This window comes from Apodemus sylvaticus, chromosome 7 (assembly GCF_947179515.1).
Source record: "Apodemus sylvaticus chromosome 7, mApoSyl1.1, whole genome shotgun sequence".
NCBI lineage: Eukaryota > Metazoa > Chordata > Mammalia > Rodentia > Muridae > Apodemus > Apodemus sylvaticus.
Genome location: NC_067478.1, coordinates 114,859,129 through 114,875,446, shown reverse-complemented (window position 1 = coordinate 114,875,446; position 16,318 = coordinate 114,859,129). Strand labels below are relative to the sequence as shown.

The 16,318-nt window shown below is 35.5% G+C and overlaps 1 pseudogene; it reads right to left on the bottom strand.

The window, feature by feature from the left end:
* Nucleotides 1-206: 206 nt before the first annotated feature.
* LOC127689819 (olfactory receptor 867-like) lies at nucleotides 207-1,133 on the bottom strand (annotated as a pseudogene).
* Between the last annotated feature and the right edge of the window lie 15,185 nt (nucleotides 1,134-16,318).

The window sequence follows — 16,318 nt, the reverse complement described above, 5'->3', positions numbered from 1 at the left end:
CCAAAAAATTCAATAACAACCATGAAGAGGTTAAACATAATGCATAGAAAATTAAAATGTTTTTAAGTACATAAATTCAAAATTACATATACTTTAGGAAGAGAGTAAATTAGGCATGTGATGTATGACAAAAGGACACAGGAGAGTTATGTTCATACATTTTTGCTTTCAGGTCTCAGTATGAATTTTATTCTGATATTTTTGGTTTACAAGGGACAAGAGGCAACTCTGATGAAAAATTCACCAAGGGCACCCTCGACCTCCTTGTTTCTCATGCTATACAAAGATGAAGCTACTCAGCATGGGGCAGACCAACGCATACATTAATGAAGCAATTCTTCTTTATCAAGAGTAAACCAGAGAAGAAGTGAAGTTCACTTTAAGTCCTGACCCACAGTACAAAGACACTACACAGAAATGAGATTCCCAGATAGAAGAAGATTTTTGCTAAAATATGAGACCTTTTTAATAAGGATAAGGTAATCTGTGAGTAAGACATAGGATCCCTGTCATAGGAATCACATTTAGTATGCCAGTCATCACTTTCATAAATAATTACTGTTGTTATTATAAGAGTTGGATAGGGTGAGAACTTGATCAAGTTCACAAAAGAAAGGTAGTACATCAGTTCCTCCATTCATTAATCAATAGAACATTAATGAGGGAGAACAAGAACGTGATTACCCAAAGCACCAAGAGCAGAAGGGCACACAACTGAGGGTGCATGATAACAGTGTCGTTAAGGGGATAAGAGAAGTCTCCAAAGTGATCATAGGCCAGTAAAGTGAACAAAGGTTTTTCCATTTCAATAAAAGAATTAAAACACATGCCGGTGTAAGGTATTCTATGTAGGAGATATCTTTCTCCTGTGACTGTATATTCTATATAATTTTTGTTACTGTTGATGAGATGAAACAAATATCAATAAAGAACAGATAGAAGCGAAATAAGTACATGAGTTCTGGAGATATGAGTCACAGCTGACAGCCAGGATGATGAGCTAGCTGGTTCTCCAGCACCATGACCAGATACATGGACAGGAACAATCTAAGAAGAATCTATTTTATTTCAGGATCATCTGTGAAACCCAAGAAGAGAAATTCTGATATCAGTGTGTAGTTCTGGGTTTCCATTTAATTGTTTATTGGATATTTTCTTTATTTACATTTCAAATGTTATCCCCTTTCCCAGTTTTCCCACAACCCCCCTATAGCCTTCCCTTACCCCTGCTTCTATGAGGGTGTTCCCCCACCAACCCACTCATACCTACCTCTCTACCCTCACATTCCCCTATGCTGGGGAATCAAGTCTTCACAGAACCAAAGGCCTCTTCTCCCATTGATGCCCAAGAAAGCCACCCTCTGCCACATATGCAGCTGGACCCATGAGTCCCTCCATGTGTATCCTTTGGTTGGTGGTTTAGTCCCTGTTAGCTCTGGGGGGTGGGGTCTGGTTGGTTGATATTGTTCTTCCTATGGGGTTGGAAATCCCTTCAGTTCCTTCAGTCTTTTTTTAAACTCCTCCATTGGGGAACTCGTGCTCAGTCCAATGGTTTTCTGTGAGCATCCACCTCTGTATTTGTCAGGTTCTGTCAGAGCCTCACAGGAGACAGATCCTGTCAGCATGCATTTCTTGGCATCTGCAACAGTGTCTGGATTTGGTTACTAGATAAGGGATGAATCCCCAGGTGGGGTAGTCTCTAGATGGCCCTTCCTTCAATCTCTGCTCCATATTTTGTCTCTGTATTTGTTTCTGTGAAAATTTTGCTACCCCCTTCTAAGAAAGACTGAAGCACACACACTTTGATCTTACCTCTCCTTGAGCTTCAAATAGTCTATGACTTGTACCTTCGGTATTCTGAGCTTTTTGGCTAATATCCATTCATAAGCAAGTAACATGGGTACTCTTTTGTGATGGGATTACCAAAGACAGGATGATATTTTCTAGTTCCATCCATTTGCCTAAGAATTACACAAATTTATTGCTTTTTAATAGCTGAGTAGTATTCAGTTATGTAAATGTACCACATTTTCTGTATCCATTCCTTTGTTGAAGGACATCTAGGTTCTTTCCAGCTTCTAGCTATTATAAATAAGGTTGCTGTGAAAATGGTGGAGCATGTGCCTAGAAATAAAGTAAATGTGATTTAAAATAGTAACCAGTGCCATGTCACAAAATAATCACAACATATCTTTTCTTTTGAAAACTTGTGTCATTTATTTAATGAAGTGATATATCTAGAAGATATTGTAATTAAATGGACCTAACAGATACTAATATTATAATTTACCCAAACTCAAAAAATATACCTTCCTCTCAAAACCTCATAGAATATTGTTCAAATTTGAACATGTACTCATTCTCAACAAGTACAATAAAATTGAAGTTAGCCCCTGTATCTTATTAAACCACCAAAGATTAACTTTGGATTTCAACAACAGAAAAAAGAGAAAACTGGTAAACTCATGAAAATTGAACAACATTCTACATATTAACAATGTTGTCAAGAAAGAAATCGAAAAAGTAAAGGCTTTCTAGAATTAAATGAAAACAAATATGTAAAATATCTAAACTCATAAAACACGATGAAAGAAGCACTAAAAGCAAAGCACTGAGTACCTTTGTAAAGAAATTACTGCAAATTCAAAGTTGTGATATAATTCCATATCTAAAAGCTCCAGAACAAAAAGAAGCAACACAGAGAAGACAAGTAGAGAGTAGGTCATAAGCTCAAGGCTGAAATCAATAGACATAAAGAAAACAAAATAGTCGATGAAAGAAAATATTAGTTACTTCTTTTAACAGGCTGGGGAGTAGAATTTTTTCAATTGATTTTGCACTTTTAAGAACATCATCAATAGGACAAAAAGGCAGCAAACAGAATGGCAAAATATATTCACCAACCCATCATCTGGCATTGGACGAATATCCAAAATGTAAAAAGAAAAAGAAATCAAATCAAATAACCCAATTAAAAAGTGGAACAGAGCTAAACAGAATTCTCAAAGAGCTATCTCAAATGGCAAAGGAGCTCTTAAAAATGTTCAATATTCTTACTTATTAGGGAAATCAAAATAAAAATGACTCTGAAATTCCATTTTACACTCATGAGAATGAATAATATCAAAAACTAGGTGACAGCACATGCTGGTGTGGATGTGGAACAAAGGGAACACTTTTCCCACTGATTGGGGTACAGACAGGTACAATTGCTGTAGCAATCAAATTGGTGGTTTCTTAGAAAAGTGCAAATGTTTCTAACACAAGATTCAGCTATGCCATTCCTTGGCTAGTCCAAACCTCCTCCCTACCACAGGGACACTTGCTCAAATATTTTTATATCAGTTAGATTTATTATAGCCAGAAAATTGAAACGTACTATATGTGCCTAAGCAGAAAAGTGTATAAAGAAAATGACATGTATATACACAGTGATATATTACTTAGCTATTAAAAACAAAAACATCATGGAATGTGTAGGCAAGTGAATGGAACTTAAGAATGTCATGATGAATAAGGAGATGCAGACTCAGAATTATACATATGGTATGTATTCACTTATAATTATAGATTAGACATAAAGAACAGGATAGCCATGCTACAATTCAGAGTGCAAACACAACTGGACAATAAGGAAGGACCAAAGGAAGATGTGTGAGTTTCATTCAAAACAGAAAAAATTAGTCAAGATAGGTAGAAAGAAAGAGAGTACTGTGTGGGAGAATGGGTGAGGAGAATGGCTATCTTCTGTAAGGGCTGTAGGAGAGAACTTAGTGTCAGAATGGAAATCAGTGGGTTCTGTCTCTTGGACTTACTAGAAAGCTGGGATAGGAGGGGCTACTAGGAATCTGTAGGATTGGCCCTATCTGAAATTCTTACTAGTAGTGAATACTGAGACAGAACTGGCCACCTCCTGTAGTCAGGTAGGATTTCCAGTAGCAGGACAGGGAGAAAAATCCACTTACAAAAACTTCAACTCAAATTGTGCTCTTCCTGAAGTTACACAGAGAAAATCTGGTGCAGAGACTGTGAGAAAGGCCAACCAATAACAGGCCCACAATGAAACCCATTCTAAGGGAAAGTGACAACCCTGAACACCATTGATGATACTCTACTATGCATGCAAATAGAAAGATTGAATAACTGTTTCCTACCCATCCATCATTAGATGGAAACAGATGGAGAAGTCCATAACCAAACATCAGATGGAACTCAAGAAATTTTGAGGAAGAGAAGAGGGCAGGATTGAGCAAGCAGGATGGGTCAAAGACACTACAATGTTTGTTTCATTATGATTTCCAAAAATATTGAGCAAGGAATATAGACTATTGGGTGAAAATAACACTACTGAGACTTATTACGTGGCATTCAATCCATGGGATATATATTGTGAGACAAGAGAATAAACTTAGTAGCTTGTTTTATGATCAGAACATGTTTGAATGAAATTTGACCATAAAAGCAAACTAAGAAGTAAACAAAATAGACACACAGACACTTTAAACTTCAGTAAAGTAAGTTAATAAATAGTTAAATAGATAAATATTCAAAATACCAGGGACCATTTGTATATTCGAGACTTAATATTCTAAAGACTTCTAGAACTTTGATTCTTTACTCATAATAAGGTTGAATGGATTATTCATCACCTTAATTCCAGGTCGCCAAAAACTGCACTGTTCTTTGTCAATATCCCCAGGCACTTCTCATTCAGCCACCTAGCCTAAACCTTTCTGTCGCAGTGACTGGACTTTGTTTCCTTTCCCAAAGCTTCTCATTCCAATACACACTTGTTATTTTGGCTATTTGCTCAGTGCAAGTCTTGCTCTTGGCCTCTCTTTTCTCATCTATTTCTTGGGTCCCTCTCTTTGTCCCTCTTGCTGTTACTTCCTCTCCATCCCTAATACCTACACCATCTTCTAAGGGTCTGCTTCAGACTTGACCATTCCAGATGCCTGTAGCTGAATTCTTTCTGATATCTAAAATAAAATAATTGTCTTCAAACCTAGAAAAGAGTGGACATGTCTTATTGCCATCTATCTGTTGCTTTAAACATGAGAGAGGCATATATGAACTCCCTTTGAAAGTATTCATTTTTTTTTGTGATGGTTAACTACTGTTGCAATCAAATAGCAAGTCTGTGAAAACAGGTTCCCTAAGTCACAAAATGAAAAGTTCTACCATAGTTCATAGTATATATCCTGATGCCCTTTGAAGACTAAGAGACAGTAGAAATTCTCAATTATGTGTTAAGTTCAAATTACTTTGCTTAAGAGATATTCCTTAGACTTAGCATTCTATATCATCATCCTTAATTTTCTTTCAGATCCTGGACCCAGATTACACATTGGACAATTGAAACTAAAACTCTGGTGACTTAGGCCTTTGAAATTATACAACAAAGATATTACAATTTTTTAGAATGATATTAACTACCTTTGTTCATTTTTAATTAGGTATTACCTTGGTCATTATGCCCACCTGGAAGAACTATGAATTTTGTGTCAAGTTTAATGGAAGTCCAGGACTTAATGATGATTTTCACATTCTGTTGAACACTTTGTTCTTTAGAGATATGTTCACTTCTAAAGAAACAGGCTCAATTGGAGGCTTAGATTTTCAAAATCGACAGTAATAAGGGTTTTCAAATGCTTCAATACCCCTTCTAGCTCACCATCCAAAAGTAGAGGAGAAAATATGGTAAGTAATACATGAAGAAGTGTACCTATTTAGAAGTAATTCTTCAGTGAGATTCCAAAGTCTGTTGTCCGGATACCAGCAATCCAATTCAGTAGTATTAGGAGCAGTAATACCTTGAGATGTTCTCAGTCATGCCTCTCTCAAATTCATGAAGATCAGGAATACACAAAATGAATGAAGTATCGCACACTATGAAAGTGTGGCACTATCACTGTCTAGTGATTCCTATTTATACTCTTTCCAAACATCCCTTCTGTCCTCACAGGTCTATTCTCAGTAAAATACCATGTGCGTCTGTGTCACATGATACAACCAGAAACTTCCACTTCATATCCCCCTTTTTGTTTCAAAATTGTCTTTTCCCTAACATTAACAATCTACATATAAGAAAATTAATTATAAAAAACCATAAAACTAGAATTTACACAATGATTTGCATAAACAGATTGTGTTTATAGTCTAACAAAGCAATCATAAATTTTGACTAATATACAATAATTTAAACAAAACAAGTTTAAATTCTTATTAGTATGCTCTAACTCAAACAAAACATCCTTAAATTTCTATCAATACACAATAAGTCAAATAAATCAACCTTAAACTTCTATCAATATAGAATAAAAACAAACCCACCTTAAATTGCTTTCTGCATGCAATAAAAACAAAACAATCTTAAATTTCTATCAATATATATAAATTTAAACAGGAAACGCTACATGAGAACAACTATACCATATCAGTCAAACAAATTTATTCATCCCAATTTAAGGTATTAGGATTAAATTATTCTTATAGTTGCTTTTTGCTGAATTGGGGTGAAAAATTACTATTTTGGCTCAAAGAAAATTTTTTTAATCTGAAAACAATACACAAAAAACAAAAAAACAAAAAACCTAGCTGTAGCATTTATTGTCCAATCTGTTTTTATTAAGTCTATGTTTTGACAGTCCAATCTATATATTGTTGTCCACTATCTGTGTTGCTTGCCAAGTCCAGTAATATTGTCCAGTCTGTGTGGTTGATCCTTTGGGCTAGACTTTTTGAAGCTGATAAGCATTCTTATTTTGGAGAAATCAGTAACAGAAACAGATATCAGTTTGTGAAAGTGGATTACAAAGGTTTATTTGCTCTGGGAAGGCATTCAAGTTTCAGTGGATACAAAGTTTTCCCTGGTCAAATCTGGTCTTTATATGTTTTGTTGGTAACAATACTTTCTCATTCCCTGGAGATATGTGAGCATAACCACATCCCCATCTTAAAAGTACTGCAGATTTCCATTCTAAAGCCAACCAACACATCATTATAGTATATTGGTTAGCTCACTTCCTCAGTTTTGTTTTGTTTTTTGTTTTGTTTTCCATAACCCAGAATCTCTTAGCTGCTGGTAATCCTTTTTCAACAACATGAAGAAAAATTTTCATGGTCTTATTTACTATTCCCGTGAAGGTGTTGACTCTCCCCTTCTGTTTAATATGCATATCTTTTAAGGTATTATTGGCTATTTTTATAATTGCTTGTCCTGTGGAAATGTGTGGTATACCTTAACATGCTTTATATGTAATATGCAAATAATTGTTCCACTTTATTGGATACATATGCAAAAGCATTATTAGTTTTAATTTTTGTTGGTATCCCCATACCAACATTATTCACATTAAGAGTGTGATGACAAAGTCACACTTTTCAGAATTTAAATCAGGTGCCTATCGAAATTCTGAGTATGTATCAAGTTATGGTGTATATGCTATTGTTTTCCAAATTCTAAGAAATGGAAAACACCCAACAATCATTTGTCTTTTCTTTTGTTATCACTGAGGTTACTACCAGGAAATAAAGGAATTTAGTTGTATAGAAAACAGGACATTTAATAATAATAATAATAATTTCTTTGGCTTGTTGCAAAATGATGGGATTCGTTTCTTTAAACCTTTACCATTAACATGATGCTTTTCTTAAAATTTGAGGTTTTAACATATTTCCTGTTAGTAAATGTTCAATGCTGTCATTTCTTGAACAAACCTGTATGCGACCTAATATGAGCAGTACATAAAGGATGGTTTCTCCTTCTGATGAGCTCCTGCAATTATGTAAAAAATAAAGTTAATTCTAAGTTATCAGGTACAAACTCAGCGATCTCTATATGTAAAACTCTTTCTGTATATAAAGAATCAGTGATTATGATAAGAGATTTGGTATAATACTTAATCTAATAATACCAAAAGATTTGCAGATAATTCTGAATTTTGAACTGAGGTACATAAAGTTTATACAACTTGAAATTTTGGCTGACTTATAACCTTCCATCCTCTCATCTTGTATACATCCGTATACAATGTAGTTGTCTCTGAAATTGGTGGTCTCTTTAAGGTATGGTGAAGAACTTTTAGATTTTTTTAAGTGTACACATTTGCTTTTCAAATAATTGTTATTAATTTCACTCAAGTAGTTACTGTAAGTCCTTTGCAAAATTTCAATGATCACCCATAATGACATAATCTCATAATTTTCAAGTGGTATTAAAATTTTGGCTGGATCTATTCCTGATAATTGGTGTAATCTAATTCTACATTTTATAACTAACTCCATCATTAATTTTTTAGTGTTTCTGAGCTAAGAAAATCCATTACATAATGCTACCTTCTCTTTGCAAAGTGAGACCAGTAGAAGAATGTATTGAAGGCAAAATGACCAAAATACAAGTAAGTTTATGATCCATTCAATTCACATATGTATCTTGTAGTCTTTGTTCTTCAAGAATAACTCTTTGTTTCAAATGTTAGCCATCTTGGACTGTTTAAATTTGATTCTCCTTGAAATGTTTGTAACAAATTACTTAATTCATATGTACTTAATTCAATTATAAGCCTTAGCCAGTTCATCCTTCCCATTATTTTTTAAAAATCATTTTGAGTTTGCAATTGCTTCCTATGTAACTGTAGCTTTTTTATCAAATTATCTGCTGACCTGATTTTATAATCAAAATAAGTAAGTGAATCGCCTCTTTGTATTTTTCTGGCGCAATCTATAACCCCAGACATGGCAGAAAATTTTTGTGCTTCGTTAAACATATTCTAAAAACCATCTTTCTCAGAATGAGCTAACAGAATGCCATCTATATAATGATCAATGATAGATTGAATGAATTACTTGTGAATTATTTCTAGCTGTTATTGTACAAAACACTGACAAAAAGTTGGACTATTTAACATTCTCTGTGGAAGTGCCTTACAGTGGTATTTCTTGGGTAAATGACTATTATTCACAGTAGGCACTGACAAAGAAAACCTTTTCCTATCCTGTCCATATTAAGGTACTTTATGAAAGCAAACTTTCAAGTCAAGTATGATCAATTGCATTCACCTTAGTAACAATGATGGTAAAGGAAGTCCAGGCTGCAAGGACACATTTATTTAATTCACTTATTATCTGCTGTTAAATGTCTTGTCATACTCCATTTTCCTTGTTTCTTTTTATAAAACAATTACAGGGGAATTCTATGGACTGGTAGACTTTTTATATGTTGACCTCCAGCTACTTTCTTTACTAGTTGTTCAAGATCCTGAAATTTTTCTGTTGTTGTGGGCCACTGCTCTTGCCATGCAGACTGGTTTGACAACCATTTAGGAGAAAGACTGTTGGTATGTTAGCATGGCCCCTTTTATAATTTTGGAAATTTAATTACTGTGATCAAATATTTTCCCCATGGGCACAACTTGTGATTCTTCTCAAACACCCCATATCAATTCCTTCCCATGAATCATCTACCATGTTACACTTAATTTCATCATTTGCTATCCCTGGAATTACAGAAATAAGATTTTTTACTGTATCATTGTAAAATATCCCTTTCCCATAAATTTATGGATGTGTCAGCCACATAGGACTTCAACTTCCCTCATGTGGTCCTACACAGTTACTCCATCAGACATTTTTTCTTATTACTGATAATTTACCAATTTCAATACACTATTCATAAAAATTTTGAAGAAGCAAATGTTTATTCTAAGACTTTTTGAAAAGTAAACTATCATCAGATTGTTTATCTACCTAACCTTTTATGTAAACACCACTCATTTTCACCTTTAATTTGTGTCTGTTATCATTAACCACTGAGAGAACACACATGCTAATACTCCTTTCTTATTTTCTACAGTGACCTTGCCTTTCCCACTGTTCTTGAGAATAAAGGAACATCTATAAAAGTGGATATATTATAATATTCAACTTCTGGAGATAGAGTTAGAAGTGAAACTGTAGGCATATCCAAAGCTGTACTCTGTTCTGTATCATGTGTATAATCAGAAATACAGATTTTGATTTTCTTATCTGCTTGCTACATTCTGGCTGACCAAAATAAGATGGCTTATATTGTGTACTGTGGAATCTCAAGCTGACAGACCTTAGTTTCCTGATGGCAAGAGATTACTTTGTATGTCATTACTGGCAGTCCTTTGATTAATATTTACTCTTTCCATAGCAGATAAATACCGTTACATTCAGCATTTTCAAAAGGTAATATTTCTATCAATTACTGTCTTGTTTTAGGGTCTATTGTGGTGATATTTACAACTGAACTCAATCTGTGTTAGAAACTGGTGAAGGATTCTCCAGTTTCTAACATAAGTAATGTAGTTTTTCCCTGATTTCTCAGCCAGAGCGTAGGCTCATAAAGCCATAACACAACATTGTTTAATTCTGTTATCATCAGATTAGATATGTTCTTGTACATCAACATAAGGCCCTTTACCAAGCAGTTTTTCTTTAGTCATGTTTATTCACCTAGCTATATTCCATTGATCAATATTTCATTGTTCTGTGCCTCCATCACATTAATCATTGTAATTGTTTTCCATTTATAGAAGAGCTGATGCTAATCTCTATCAGTCTTTGGGGATAATCCTATTGTATGCATCCATAGTATTTAGCATTTATTTAACAAATGAATCTTGCAAACCAGAATATCATAGCCTGTGTAAATTGATCTATCTAGCACTTTCATCAGACACCATGTCAATTCACTACAAGCATGACCACCATAATTCTCAGACATATTGTACCTAAAGACAGGAAAGGCTGAAGATACCTCTATAGGCCCAAGCAAATGTTCTGGCAGTGGACTTGGCTGAATATTATCCTGTTGTCCATGTATTGTCTCCTGTTCTTCTGAGCCCCTAGTTCTATGAAGGTGACCGGGAGCTTGAGAGATAAAATTGTGCATCAGGGGGAAGGAGACCATCTTTTTTTTTCTCCTCCCTCCTTGCCAAATTTATTGAAGTATATTTGACAGCTTAATATCATGTATTCTTTTTTTTATTTATTTATTTTTTTTATTCGATATATTTTTATTTACATTTCAAATGATTTCCCCTTTTCTAGCCCCCCCACTCCCCGAAAGTCCCGTAAGCCCCCTTCTCTCCCCCTGACCTCCCACCCACCCCTTCCCACTTCCCCGTTCTGGTTTTGCTGAATACTGCTTCACTGAGTCTTTCCAGAGCAAGGGGCCACTCTTCCTTTCTTCTTGTACCTCATTTGATGTGTAGATTATGTTTTGGGTATTCCAGTTTTCTAGGTTAATATACACTTATTAGTGAGTGCATACCATGATTCACCTTTTGAGTCAGGGTTACCTCACTTAGTATGATGTTCTCTAGCTCCATCCATTTGCCTAAGAATTTCATGAATTCATTGTTTCTAATGGCTGAATAGTACTCCATTGTGTAGATATACCACATTTTTTGCATCCACTCTTCTGTTGAGGGATACCTGGGTTCTTTCCAGCATCTGGCAATTATAAATAGGGCTGCTATGAACATAGTAGAGCATGTATCCTTATTACATGGTGGGGAATCCTCTGGGTATATGCCCAGGAGTGGTATAGCAGGATCTTCTGGAAGTGAGGTGCCCAGTTTTCAGAAGAACCGCCAGACTGATTTCCAGAGTGGGTGTACCAATTTGCAACCCCACCAGCAGTGGAGGAGTGTTCCTCTTTCTCCACACCCTCTTCAACACCTGCTGTCTCCTGAATTTTTAATCTTAGCCATTCTGACTGGTGTAAGGTGAAATCTTAGGGTTGTTTTGATTTGCATTTCCCTAATGACTAATGAAGTTGAGCATTTTTTAAGATGTTTCTCCGCCATCCGAAGTTCTTCAGGTGAGAATTCTTTGTTTAACTCTGTACCCCATTTTTTAATAGGGTTGTTTGGTTTTCTGGAGTCTAACTTCTTGAATTCTTTATATATATTGGATATTAGCCCTCTATCTGATGTAGGATTGGTGAAGATATTTTCCCAATTTGTTGGTTGCCAATTTGTCCTTTTGATGGTGTCCTTTGCCTTACAGAAACTTTGTAATTTTATGAGGTCCCATTTGTCAATTCTTGCTCTTAGAGCATATGCTATTGGTGTTCTGTTCAGAAACTTTCTCCCTGTACCGATGTCCTCAAGGGTCTTCCCCAGTTTCTTTTCTATTAGCTTCAGAGTGTCTGGCTTTATGTGGAGACCCTTGATCCATTTGGAGTTAAGCTTAGTACAAGGTGACAAGGATGGATCAATTCGCATTCTCCTGCATGCTGACCTCCAGTTGAACCAGCACCATTTGTTGAAAAGGCTATCTTTTTTCCATTGGATGTTTTCAGCCTCTTTGTCGAGGATCAAGTGGCCATAGGTGTGTGGGTTCATTTCTGGATCTTCAATCCTGTTCCATTGATCCTCCTGCCTGTCACTGTACCAATACCATGCAGTTTTTAACACTATTGCTCTGTAGTATTGCTTGAGGTCAGGGATACTGATTCCCCCAGACTTTCTTTTGTTGCTGAGAATAGTTTTAGCTATCCTGGGTTTTTTGTTATTCCAGATGAATTTGATAATTGCTCTTTCTAACTCTGTGAAGAATTGAGTTGGGATTTTGATGGGTATTGCATTGAATCTGTATATTGCTTTTGGCAAACTGGCCATTTTAACTATATTGAGTTCTAGCTTCCATATTCATAGCTGAGTTCAATTTCCAGCAACCACCATATAGTGCTCACAACCATCTGTAATGCGGATCTGATGCCCTCCTCTCATGTGTCTGAAGACACCGACTGTACTCACATACATAAAATAAATAAATAAATCTTTTAAAAAAAATAGTGAATTGTTCTGAAGACCTATCTGGGTTGCTATGTGCATCAGTGCTCACTGTAGACTAAATGCACTGCAGTAGTTTCTGTATATTTGCTCTCCTTTCAAATCTGGGATAAGATGAGATAAACCTGGTTTCCAGTAGATACACATATAAAATAGAGCTGGTGGACTGTAGAATTACTTACCAGTGCTACCATCTCCTTTAATTTTCTTCTGTGCTTGTCAGTATTACACCCATAAAACATTCCCTGCCTGCTTAAGAGCCTTTTTTATAATACATATTTTTATTTTCTGTATTCTTTGTTTACATTCCAAATGATTTCCCCTTTCCCAGTTCCCCCCTCCCCTATGTCCCATAAACCTTCTTCTCTCTACCCATTGCCAATCACCTCTCTCCTTTTTCTCTGTCCTGATAACTCCCCTCCATGCTAGATCAAGCCTTTCCAGGATCAGGACCCTCTCCTTCCTCATGGGAATCATTTCTTATGCTAATTGTGTCTTGGGTATTCAGAGCTTCTGGGCTAATTAATATCCACTTATCAGAGATTGTATTTCATGTGTATTCTTTTGTGATTGGGTTACCTCACTTAGGTTGATATTTTTCAGAACCAACCATTTGCCTAAAAAATTCATGAATTCATTGTTTTTAATTGCTAAGTAGTATTCCATTGTGAAAATATACCACATTTTCTGTATCCATTCCTCCTTTGATGGACATCTGGGTTCTTTCCAGCTTCTGGCTATTATAAATATGGCTGCTATGAACATAATGGAGCATGTGTCTTTATTGCATGCCGGGGAATCCTTTGGGTATATGTCCAGGAGAGGTATAGCAGGGTCCTCCGGAAGTGTCATGTCCAGTTTTCTGAGGAACCACCATACTGATTTCCAAAGTTGCTGTACCATCTTACAACCCCACCAGCAGTGTAAGAGTGTTACTCTTTCTCCACATCCTCGCCAACACCTGCTGTCTCCTCAGTTTTTAACCTTAGCCATTCTGACTGTTGTGAGGTGAAATCTCAGGGTTGTTCTGATTTGCATTTCCCTATTGACTAATGATGTTGAGCATTTCTTAAGGTGCTTCTCCGACATCCAAATTTCTTCAGGTGAAAATTCTTTGTTTAGATCTGTACCCCATTTTTAATAGGGTTATTTGGTTCCCTGGGGTCTAACTTCTCAAGTTCTTGGTATATATTAGGTATTAGCCCTCTATCAGATGTAGGGTTGGTGAAAATCTTTTCCCAATTTGTTGGTTGCTGTTTTGTCCTTTTGAAAGTGTCCTTTGCCTTACAGAAACTTTGTAGTTTTATGAGGTCCCATTTGTCAATTCTTGATCTTAAAGTATAAGCTATACTCTTATATTGATTACAGAATAAGGCCAAAATCTGGCTCTCATACACAAAGAGTGTTTTTCAACCAGGTTATAATTTTCCTACCCTCAACTCCAGACCAGTAATGTCAGTTACATTCACATTCACATCTAATGTGTTTGGTAAGAACTGAAAGAGCTCTGTGGCTGGAGAGATATCTCAACAGTTAAGAACAATGGCTGCTCTTCCAGAGGTCTTGAGTTCAATTCCCAGAAAACATATGGTGGCTCACAACCAGCTGTAATGGGATCCATCATCATTTGTGTCTGAAGACAGCTACAGTGTACTCAGTCTAATAAAATAAATATACCTTTAAAAAGTAAAGAAGTATATGAGATCATTTTACTAAAATAGAGTCAAAATAGAACAAAACAAAAAAGTTCAAGAAGCACTATAATATTCCAGAAACTAGAGAGTGACTTTATTGGTATGGGAATCAGATTAAAATGTGATTGCTGCTCTAATTGTTATCTAAAAATGTGCATTTTGCACATTTAGTTTGCAGCTGACTAGCTAGGTTCTATCACTATTGCTGTGTAATATAGCTTGACGTCTGAGACACTGATTTCCCCAGAAGTCCTTTTATTGTTAAGAATAGTTTTTGATATCCTGAGGTTTTTGCTATTCCAAATTAGTGTGAAAATTGCTCTTTCTAATTCTAGGAAGAATTGAGTTGAAATTTGGTGGGAATTGCATTGAATCTGTAGATTGCTTTTAGCAAGGTGGCCATTTTTACTATATTAATCCTTTTAATCCATGAGCATGTGAGATCTTCCACCTTCTGAGATCTTTGATTTCTTCCATCAGAAACTTGAAGTTCTTGTTGGACTGATCTTTTACTTGCTTTGTTAGAGTCACACCAAGATATTTTATATTGTTTGTAACTATTGAGAAGGGTAACATTTCCCTAATTTCTTTCTCAACCCTTTTAATCTTTGAGAATAGGAAGGCTACTGATTTGTTTGGGTTAAGTATACATCCAGCCACTTTGTTGAAGTTGTTTATCAGCTATAGGAGTTCTCTGGTAGAATTTTATGCTCAATTAAGTATACTATCATATCATCTACAAACAGTGATGTTTTGACCTTTTCCTTTCCAATTTGTATCCATTTGACCTTATTTCATTGTCTAATTGCTCTTGGTAGGACTTCGAGTACTATACTGAACAGGTAGGGAGAGAGTAGGCAGCCTTGTCTAGTTCTCGATTTTAGTGAGATCGCTTCACATTTCTCTTCATTTAGTTTGATGCTGGCTATTTGTTTGCAGTATTCTGCTTTCACTATATTTTGGTATGGTCCTTGAACTCTTGATCTTCCCAAAACTTTTAACATGAAGGGATGCTAAATTTTGTCAAATGCATTTTTAGTATCTAATCAAATGGTCATGTTGTTTCTTTTCTTTGAGTTTGTATATGTAGTAGCTTATACTGATGGATTTCCATATATTGAACCATCTCTGCATCCCTAGGATGAAGCCTACTTGATCAAGGTAAATGATAGTTTTGATGTGTTCTTGCATTCAGTTTGCAAGAATTTTATTGAGTATTTTTGTATTGCTATTCATAACGGAAATTGATGTGAAGTTCTATTTCTTTGTTGGGTATTTCTGTGGTTTAGGTACAAGCATAACCTAGTGGCTTTATAGAACAAATTGGGTACTGTTTCTTCCAGTTTTATCTTGTGGAATAGTTTGAAGAGTATTGGTATTAAGTTTTCTTTGAAGGTCTGCTAGAATTCTATATTAAACCCATCTGGTCCTGGGATTTTTTTTTGGGGGGGGAAGACTTTTAATGAGTGCCTCTATTTTTTAGGAATTATGGAACAGGTTAGATGGTTTATCTGATCCTAATTTTACGTTGGCATCTGGTATCTGTCTAGAAAATTGTCTATTTCATTCAGATTTCCAGTTTTGTTGGATCTAGGCTCTTGTAACAATATCTGATGATTTTCTTGTTGATAGTTTTATATAATACATTTTTGTTTCTACTTGGTTGATTTCAGCCCTGAGTTTGGTTATTGCCTGCTGTCTACTCCTCTTGGGTCTATTTGCTTCCTTTTTCTTCTAGAGCTTACAAGGGTACTTTTAAGATTCTAGCATATGCTCTCTCCAGTTTCTTTTTGGAGG